Here is a 10,463-nt window from a genome sequence, read left to right as displayed (position 1 = left end):
TGGCCTGATGTGGGGACCAGAGTGAGTGAACCTACCCCAGTCAGCGCATGTTTTAAAAGATTTCAACACCGATGTAACTACCGATCAAGTTGGCGGGGGCTAGGAGACGGTCTCTAGGAAGACACAAAAAGTTTTTACACCGTCATTCTAGCGTCGTCGTCACATTTTTTCTTTTTTATTGCATGTGAACTCCAACAGTAATGTGTGTATTTGATGCAGGGAGAACATGTCCGGTCACCGTAGAGAATGTCTCTATGGCGGTGACGGTGGTGAATGAATCACCGATATGGAAGTCCTGGCAATGATCTATGCTCAGAACTCGTAGGGCCCGGGGAAACCCACAACCAACCGCAGGGTCCTGGAAGACCTTTCCACGAACAGCCGGAGAGGAAGCCAGCATGAGCTGGACTTGAACTCACAGCCACGGCACTGGTGAAGCCAACAATCCTAGTCATAGCGACTTTTGTCTTGTCGCTATGAGTGAGAGCTCCTGAGTCATTAGTCTGCGCTAGAGCGCTAACCAACTGAACCACGGAGGCCGCTTAACGGTAAAAGAAGCAATGAAAAGGCACGCTTTAACTCTTTTGTTCTCTGATGATAAATCCATACTACTAGTATTTGGAATCAACCATAGTCTATATCATGTAAAATATATTTCTTGGATAGAAACAATCGACATATTCATAAGATCTGTGTTCTTATAGATAAGATCTATAGGAATGAAATTCCGTGTTTATAGATTTCTTTTGTTTTCAGAACCTGGAATGGAGGTCAAGCATTCTGTATACCCTCGAGAGAGAAAAGCTGTTTCCGATGACGAGACAGGCAAAAAAAAAAAAAACATTTCGTAACAAACTGTTAGATTTATTTATTTATTTATTTATTTGATGGGTGTTTTACACCATACTCAAGAATATTTCAATCATACGGCGGCGGTCATCATTATGGTGGGAGGAAACAAGGCAGAGCCCGCGGCATACCCCACGGCCATCCGCAGGTTCCAGGCAGACCTCCCCACGTCTGGTCGGAGAGGAAACCAGCATGAGCGTGACTTGAACTCACAACATTTCAAAGCGACGACATTGGTGAGAGGCTCCTGGGTCATTGTGCTAACCACCTCGTCCACGGAGAACCTCCTTTCTTTCTTCAGAAGTTTCCATATTTCTGAAAGAAGCTATCAACATTTGCCATTCACCATTTAGTCTTAATTATGATCGAGGGGCTTTTGTCCATGGGGGCTTTTTGTCCTTCCCCCTTCTAAACCAAGCCTCTTAATGTGGGCTGCCTTTGAATCGGTGGAGACTTTAGGCCCGTGGTCAATTAACATACAACATGCCATAATAAATTGTTAAAGCATCACATATTTTAGCTGTATGCTGGGTGAATTTTTTCGGGTGAAGTGTAGTTTGTTTTTTTAACTGACTTCTACGATAGATAATACATTGATTGATGTTTAACACAAAGGTACTCATATGGCAAGGGTAAGGTTTATCGGAGGAATCCGAAAAGCCTGGAATAAATCAGCAAACTTTTCGAGGCAGCTCAAAAATATGATTTATAGGCGCAGGCGAAACAGCGTTGGCTGGATTCGAACACACGATCTTGTTGGTAATGAGCCTTAGTGCTCCAAGGAAACAAACACATTAGAGCCTGTATGTATGGAGACTTAAAGGGAAAGACGTAAATGTATATGTAGGTTTTCCGGATTAAGATGACCTATGACCTTTCTTGGCTTGCTGTTGCTTGTAGGTTAATCGAGCATTGTTTTTCTTACTGTTTATGTACTAAGCCTTCGTGACAAACAGTACGTATGTGTCCATCACTGTCGCTCAACCACCAAGCGTGCAGACGAACATTTTTGTTGCCATTAAACTTGGCAAGAAGCCCATCATTGCCTTCTCCAGCCAGTAAAAATTTTTTAAAAATTGTGGGGAGTGGCACGAAATAATTTATATAGAGTATGGCCATATTGTCCAATTGGTACACCAACACGCTTTAATTCTGAGACAAGTCTCAGGAACAACATCGAGCTTTCTGAATGATCGTTTAATCAGTACTTAAACCGTGTACCATGTTGGAATATAAGTTGTCTATAATAAAATATGTGTCTCAGTGCGCTTTGATTGCAACTGCTCGTATTATCTAAAGTGGCGATCTAATTCTAAACGATGGATATAAAGGTCCTAGCCCCAGGTTAAGCGGAATTAGACACAGTCATTAAGCAGAGATTCTGAACGCTCCGTCTATATTTACTTATAAGAGAATTATACTTGCTGCAAAACTTTAGAAATTTGGATTGATGGAATAACCTTGACACATTGGTTTTTATAGTAATAACTTGTGACGTTGATTGAAATGGCCACATAATATGTAGGATCTAACAAATGCTACAAGGTGAGATATGTACACGCCATATGCAGGACCCTTCGGCACATTGCTGTCCAAGTAAGGATAATTTACAGTGTCAAAATTGAAACTATCCCTGTTGTCGGATTTGCGAGAGACAAAACGGGTCTGTGTACAAATCTAAATACAAGGCCTATTGGATCGGAGGCCATATAAGTTGGGTCATTTTAAACTAAGATTAAAAGGCAGCGAAGTTCGATTTCAAGGACTTTTATCTAACATGATGAAAGTAATATTTTTATGCGGTCACATTAGGCCAAGTGATTGTGTTTTATCATAAGTCAACATTATGTAAATGGCCAGGTGTTTGGTTGAAGATATACACTTCACTATGAGTAATGTATAGCTTCTATACACAGCTGCAGAGTTGAAGAAATGGAATTAAGCTGGATTAGAGAACGCGACCGGAGGGGGGAGTTATCAGCCCTTGGCATAGCTGACACGATTTTGGCTGTTCAGAGAAAATTTGACTAAATTTCAGGTTCTGGCCTCTTTAAATCTGGGTTTGTCTCATGCCTCAGTGTGTATGTGTGATAAATAAGTTGTGTACATAGTTTGTTGTTGGGAAAACTTCGTATTTCTTCAGGATTTGAAACTGCAGTTGGAATATAACAGAATGTAGAAAGTTAAGACGGCGTTTTATTATTTTTTTTCGTATATATATATATATATATATATATATATATATATATATATATATATATATATATATATATATATATATATATATATATATGGCGACAGTATGGTAGATGAATTATATTATGGGACCACATATCAAGATCACCAATCTCGAGTGTTCTTGATAATCGTTTAACCAAACCCAAACCCAATTTAAAGAGAAGTATACAGGGCAACAAATTGTCCAGAAGGGTTATATCGACACCGTCTAAAACTTCTACCAAGAAAATCGCTGGGCGGTTTGACTAACTACTGCATTAGTCGGTGGGCACTTTATTTTCAGTATACTGCATTTACATCGTACCTTTTATATCGTATGGTTGATACACGGGAACAGAAGCCTTGGGAATTTCTAGATTCCATTACTTGGTGATAATAAGCCATCTACGACCCTCGAGCTGTTTTACTGGAACTATTCATGTAAACATGCATAAATAACAGCAACTTAAACATCCCCTAGCACGATGTCTGAAGAAATACCAATTCCCACGACAATATTCACTGCTATGTACTTACAATATTAAAAGGCTTAAGAAAGTATATAAAGTACAGAATTATGCCAAGGGAAACAGTCAACAATTTCCAATAATGTTGGAAAGAGGTAAAGTATGTTATAGCCGAATGGATGAAAACATTATTCAGATCAAGTGCACGATGCTATAATATTAGTTGTCAATAAGGCTGTTTACGCAGCCCTATGTTCGTTCTCAAAAACCATTTTGTCTTTTTTCTAGCCCCTCGGCGTGAAAAGCCTTTCATTCCAGCATCTGTGAACACAATATAAATATAGTTCATTTTAGAAAAATAGCTCACTTGTTAAAGTGAAAATGTGTGATAAATTAACTTGAGTGGATCTTAGACTTTAGAGCAGTGTGCCGTTGTGAACAGTGAGTGGGGATCAAATGTGTTTTACAGTTGAATATAGACCACCCCATGCATTACACCTCCCGGGAGTGGTTTAAACATCGCATTATCCCATCCGGTCCCGCCACAATTCATCGCCACAACGGAAAAATGTAAAACAGATCTACTAATCTAGGGCAAAGAGTGAAATCAAGGCATGTCGACAGTGTGGCAGATAGTAGATGGTCCCACAGGTAATCTATGAGTCCCTTATTATAGTATACGCCCTCCATAGCACATGCAAGCCAGCTAATCTCGAGTGTTCGTGGAAACTGTTTTAAAACTGTAACTTCAGCGTTTAGAGAGAGATTACCCATATCAATTATACAATCCAATGATCACAGTCCTCCACCCCAAACCCAATTTAAAAAAGTATGGGGCGATAGATCTCAGATTTTGGTGGAGTTTTATCAGAGCACTTGATCTAAACCACGATCTACACCGATCCATTAAGTGATTACAGACGATTGACATTACATGTCTTGTGACAGGGCATATTGGATTGCAGGTTATGCGAATATAAATCAGTCAATGTAACCGGACACTAAACCGTAACGAAATACAACTTCAAGTGCTAATCTCACTGACCGGGTGACCGGGTCTTCTGAATTGCAGTTTCATGCAATCCTTTGGGCAGTCTGAGGTTAGGCGTGTGACAAACGGTAATTTAAATGAAATGTATTTTATTCTAGCAAGCCTGAAAGTCTGGACCATTTGCATTGTTTGTTAAATGTGATGACAACACAGCATTTTGAGTAATTCTAGACCAGTGACGTCTAATGAATTGCTATTAACATCACTGCATTTTTCATTTTACCTAATTCTGATGATGGCATGGTGCTAGGGGGTGTGTCGATTACTACTATTTATGCATTTAAATGAACAGTTAGAATAAAATCCTGACTGAGGTAAATTGACAAGAGGCCGTATTTCACCGGTTACGTGTGAGTACTTGCCAGCTACTTGGTTTTATTCTCCGTGTTGTACGTCTATCACACAGTCGTTACTGCTCTGATTTTACTCTAAAAGATGGGCGTCTACCACACTGTCGTCGCCGTCTAATAAATGAAATATTTTTAATTTCATCGTAGAAGATGCACTAATAAATAAATAAATAAATAAAGCGGACGAAACCGTATATTGACAATCGGTTGTTTCGACTCAACCTCCACGACGATCACAAACTGAACCTGGTCCAGAAAGGTGATTTGCCCTGGAGATTCAGTTTGCAAGGCTACTGCGGGAAACCATTAGCGTGGCGTGGTACGCCGAATTCAAAAATATCATAGAAATAGACAAAAGCCAGTTGAAAAAAAGGAAACGACATGGACACGGTGCCATTGCTACGTGTGCTGGAGGATGTCTACGCTCGAGACCATCTCCCTGCCCAAATGACCAACACACCCTGGACCTGCATCATCAACACATACAGATGCCTCCGGCCATGACAACATTGGGTAGCCGTCTTCAAAGACGTATGCCTAGTGTTATGTGCACAACTGCCGTCAGCTTCTAAATTTAGCTTGTCACTGTTTACATATGCTGAGTTCAGCGCCTGCTGTCTGCCTCTTAGAATGTTCCAGAATACGCTCAGTTCGGTGCCTGTTCGTTTACGTCAAGTGTTCAGGAATTTTCTTATTCTAGACAATTCCACCAGGCTATATAAGACCTATGAAAGCAGGTCAAAAGGAAGAGAAAGGAGAGTTATTGAGAGTTTTGGATGCTTTCGCTGTGTGTAGGCCTTTTGTGCTGATTTTGGTGTCTTTATAGCCTCTGGCTTTGTTATATCCTATGTCCACTGAGCACTTGTTCAGTCTGAGCTTGTATATTTGATTCGTGCTCTTGTGTATACAGTGCTTATTAATACACGGACCCTGCCTGCGGAATTTTGTGTATATTTCGTCATACACTCAGTTATACTGTGAATTTCCCCTCTTGTGGAATATATGCGTCCGTTTGGACCTGACAGCATTGTACATGTAAGTACTTTAGTATTTGTATAGATACTGCTATCCTTTCTTGTTAAGCGTAAGTACTGTAGTATTTGTATAAGTCTTGTTATCTGTCCTTGTTAAGCCTAATAAATTGTTGTAAAATAAAATCTGCCGGTTTTGGTTACTTTTTTGTGCGGCTAAACTGTCATGTATTTCGAACAAGCCATCTCTTTATAATACAGGCAGTTTGGGTCGTAACACTAGACCCACCCCGTCTCCAGGGAAAATACTTTGATTCGTACGGACTACCAACCCTCCACACCGATATCACCGCTTGGCTCAACCGGAGGACACACTACTGGACATGGAATGATCGGCGGCTGCAGAGTCTGGACATGGCCGTGTGTGGACAATATTGCGTGTATTACTTAACCCAGCGGACTCGAGGTCGTCCCATGGACGTTATTGTACATACGTTGGACACGTCGTGCACGACATACGATAACGACTTAATGGTGTTCGATTGGGCGGACCGCCAGTTTGGGGTCCAGCCCCCGTTTTTTATCACTCCACCAGCCAGTGGGCTGTAATACCGTTTTTCCATGTTTTTTTCCTGTTCGACATATTATGAAATCAAAATGAATAAAGAGAAATTGACACTTACATACAGTGGTGTTTTGACCTAATTTATTTTAGCCTTCACCTCAACACATTATAAGGGGCATGTTATATAACCGTCTGGGATAGTCCCGTTAAATATCCAAGTAGGTGGTGTTCACACCGTCCGGCAGTACTTTGGGCTTCCCGTAAAAATAGGTAAAAGCGTCTTAACGTTGCGTGTAGGAATACATGTTGTTGACCCGCATACGCATACCTCGGTTCACACCACTTACGCATTAGTGGTTGCGCAACACGGAGAGGTAAACGTCTTTCTCCACTCCTCGAGCGCTAACGCCCTTGCAGGAGAGTTTGTCTTTACTGTTCGACTCCCCGCCGTAGCAATAGTATGTCTTCGAACACAAACTTTGAAGACCCCCGGCGTACGTTTATCAAAGTTGAAGTGGTTGCGTCGAGGCAACCATTTGTCTCGCTCCGCCTCGTATACCGCCCGCAGCTCAGGTTTATCCAAGGATACCCAGTCTGGGTCAGACCAGGCCATGTACGCGGAGCCCGTGTCCGTCTCGCAGTACTGCCAGTCAGCCTTGTTAAAAAAAAACCAGTCATGAAATCATAGCAAAACTCCAACATACGGAGCTTGGCATACTGGTACACCATACATCCTATTTGCAAGGGTAGGTTGTAATGAAGGGTCCTCTTGCTGGTCACCACTTCGAATGTGTCGTCATCGATTTGATTGACGGTACGGCACCGTACACTCTCCAGTAACTTGCGCGTCTTTGTCAGGCCAGGTTTTCACATCCACATGCCGGTCTTGGTTTGTCACGGTTTTCCCACAGCCGGAATTTACCAACAACTTCATCGTTTCCCCGATAAGAGCCTTGGAAGGCTCGGCGTGCCCCTCTCGCCTGGGTTGGGTGACGGCGTCGGCAAATGTTTGAAAGGCTCGCTGGGGCGTGTACTCCATCACTTGGTAGACGCGGGTCACTACCAACCCGTGAGCAAGATACAACTGGAGTAATTGGGGTGGCCTGCAGAACTTCAGTGCCGAACATACTCCCGATCAGCATTCGCCTTGAACCGGGCATGATGTCAGTTACCTCTGCGAACTCCACCATGGTGGGGCCTATGTCTTCCCGGCCCACATCTATGTTTTTAACTATGGGTGGACATTTCGCAAAGTCTGCCATCAGATGGTCCGTCAAGTGGATGTCGCATTCGACGAAGCGAAACAACCGGTCTTGGATGACAGCCCCCACTAGCTGACCCTACGCCTTGGGCTGTCGCTATGACAAGGGTAAGCCGTACTGCTACAGGAAGGCACGGAAGGCCTGGTTCGTTTTCTGCAGGCGAAGAATCTCGCACTCCCACATTGATATCAACTCGTACCCCTGGGACCGGACGTACGCTTCATCCTCGTAAACTGGCCGCCGAAAGTCTTGAGGTGTCAACCTTCACCGGTCGTTGTAGCGCAGTTCACCCTGGCGTGGGTGATTCAGGTGACAGCCGTGGCAGTGATAGTAACATGCGTGGAACTGGAAGACGGTAGGACGTCCGTCGATGTGGGCGAACCCGTCTGCGGGGAGTTGCCTATCACCAACTCGTTTCTCGGTATGATTAAGACGGTGGAGGATGGGTAACCCCAGCTGGTGCGACTGCCAGTCCAGCCATTTTTCAGACGCGTCGGGGTGCCGGAGGTAACGAACTTCTCCCCGTCACGACGTGGCCATCGGATGTGGTGACCCACCGGCATGAGTGAGTTAAGGCAGGCCAAGTACAATGCGTTAGCATCGAACCCAACGATCCGCTGACAGAGCTTACCTCCCCGTATACGGGTCAAGCCTCGTTCGTGGTACCGATGAAAGATGATGCTCAGCCCGCCCACGATGTTTTCTTTAGGCAGTCGTGCATGTCTTTGTCTTTCTCGCCGATTAGTGTGATCACGGAGCGCAAACCGTGAAACAAGTAGCGGAGGGTGAGCACTGGTATGCTAATACAGTCTTTGAAGACGTCGACGTGCATGGTTTGGTAGAACACCACAATCTTCTCCGCCGCCTCTATGAAGGGGATCACGTCCAGGTTGTACATAACCGCAGCAAGTCTTTAACGGTACGCATGCCGTGCTTCTTCCACGTTTCCTGCAGAGTATTGTACTCGGCATCCGTGCACGGCTGGTGTGTGAGATCATTATCTAGAGCGTGGCGGGGTGGGAACGCCGATTCCTCCCGCCGGGCGAGGGAATCTGTATAGGTGTAACAAACTTTCCCATTGGTGAAGCGGCAGTCATAAACTTTCACCCGCTTGTCGTAACTGTAATTAGGGGCCAGGTAATTTCAAATGTCCAGAAATTTCAGCTGCGGCGTGCTTAGGGAATTGTGGTTATTGTTACGCTTGATAACACACTCCAAATCACCGGCCTTGACCAAGTGGGGTTAAAGCTGTTGCTTGATCAAATTCAGATCGTAGTTGCCCGAGTTGAAGGAGAGAACGGTGAGCTGGTTGACATAGGCGACGAATTTGTCCCGCACCCGCCGAGTGTAAGACCGCTTGGTCTCGTTGGGATCGATTTGCTCGTCCAACTCGTCCAGGATGTAGGCATAACCCTTTGTGAGATAATCGCAACTGATCTCGCTTATGGTGTTGAGGTAAGCCATCATCCGCTGGACTAGCGCGTGGGGATCACCGGTAGAGATAAAGCACACAGACTGTTCGTAGTCGGGCACATTGGAGTTCACACTGACACTCATGGGGATGTGTTGGGACGTCCATTCTGTTGAGCCGGTCATCGCTTCGTCCACAGGGGCTAGGTAAGCTACGAAGTCGTAACATGCTTAGTAAGGGAATATCTCGTCGTCACCTTCCGGTAGGTAAATACCCATGTCCACCAACGCTTCGAAAATAGTGGGTTGATTGTGGAATACACCCACCGGGTACTTTCGGCGAACGGCGTCGGTGCACGTATGACCGTGCCGTCGTAGTTTATAGAGATTATTAAAGGTCTTACTACACACTTGACTCGTGTAAGACTGGGCGTAACACCCCATGCCCTTGATTTAGCTGAAATGTGAAGGCTGGTTACGCAGGTTTAACCGTATGGTGGGAGAAGCATAGCGCTGTGCGCTGCGATGGACGAGTTGTCCACTTGATTGTTGAAGAACTGGTACAATTGATTGTTTACGTTAAATAGGCTCTCCACCGTGTCCAGCGCACTGAGGGGTACACCGCGGAAATTCCTGGGCTCCATCTCTACCGCTTCCAGATACATTTTCTGGTTACGTCGAGCCTGGTTCGCGCGGTTTTTGGGGGTCGGCTTTGTCTAGATGGACAGCCAAACATCGGAATAAACATAAAAGGTCCCCGTAAGGGCCATGAGCCCCTTCCACCAACGTGTGCCGCCCCTTGTTCGCCGCCAGGTAAGGCGGTAACGTTACCCCGCCCTCCCTGATTTTAGCTAGGGTGATGAGCGAGGAGATTTTTCACGTAGGTCAGCCCGATTCGCCACGTGGTACGAAGTGTCGAGGAATTAAGACACCTGCGAAGGTGGCGAAGGATATACCCAAAGCTGTAGTTAACGGTGAATGCGATGGGTTGGTCCTCATAAATCGCGTTCAGATACGCATCCATAACGCCGAGATGGCTGAGTAATTATAGGGATCTTGGACTGCCCTCCCCCGGTGAAGATGGCTCCGAATCGAGCACCAGTGCTCCCAATACAGTCGGAGTAGATCGCTCTCACTCTCACTGCTAAGCAGGAGATCTTCGATGGGTTGGGTCGGGTCAGGCTGGAACTGGCTCGCCGGGATCTTCCACTTTCCCTCGATCGACTCCTCAGTCTCTACACTTGCTGCCCGCGACGAGCTGGCTTCGTTTTCGTTTGCGGCTCTCTGCAACACAGAAGCGTGCGGAGTAGAGTATAACTAT

This window comes from Liolophura sinensis, chromosome 12 (assembly GCF_032854445.1).
Source record: "Liolophura sinensis isolate JHLJ2023 chromosome 12, CUHK_Ljap_v2, whole genome shotgun sequence".
Lineage (NCBI taxonomy): Eukaryota > Metazoa > Mollusca > Polyplacophora > Chitonida > Chitonidae > Liolophura > Liolophura sinensis.
The sequence above is the reverse complement of the archived record's forward strand: the minus strand, read 5'-3'. Positions refer to the sequence as shown.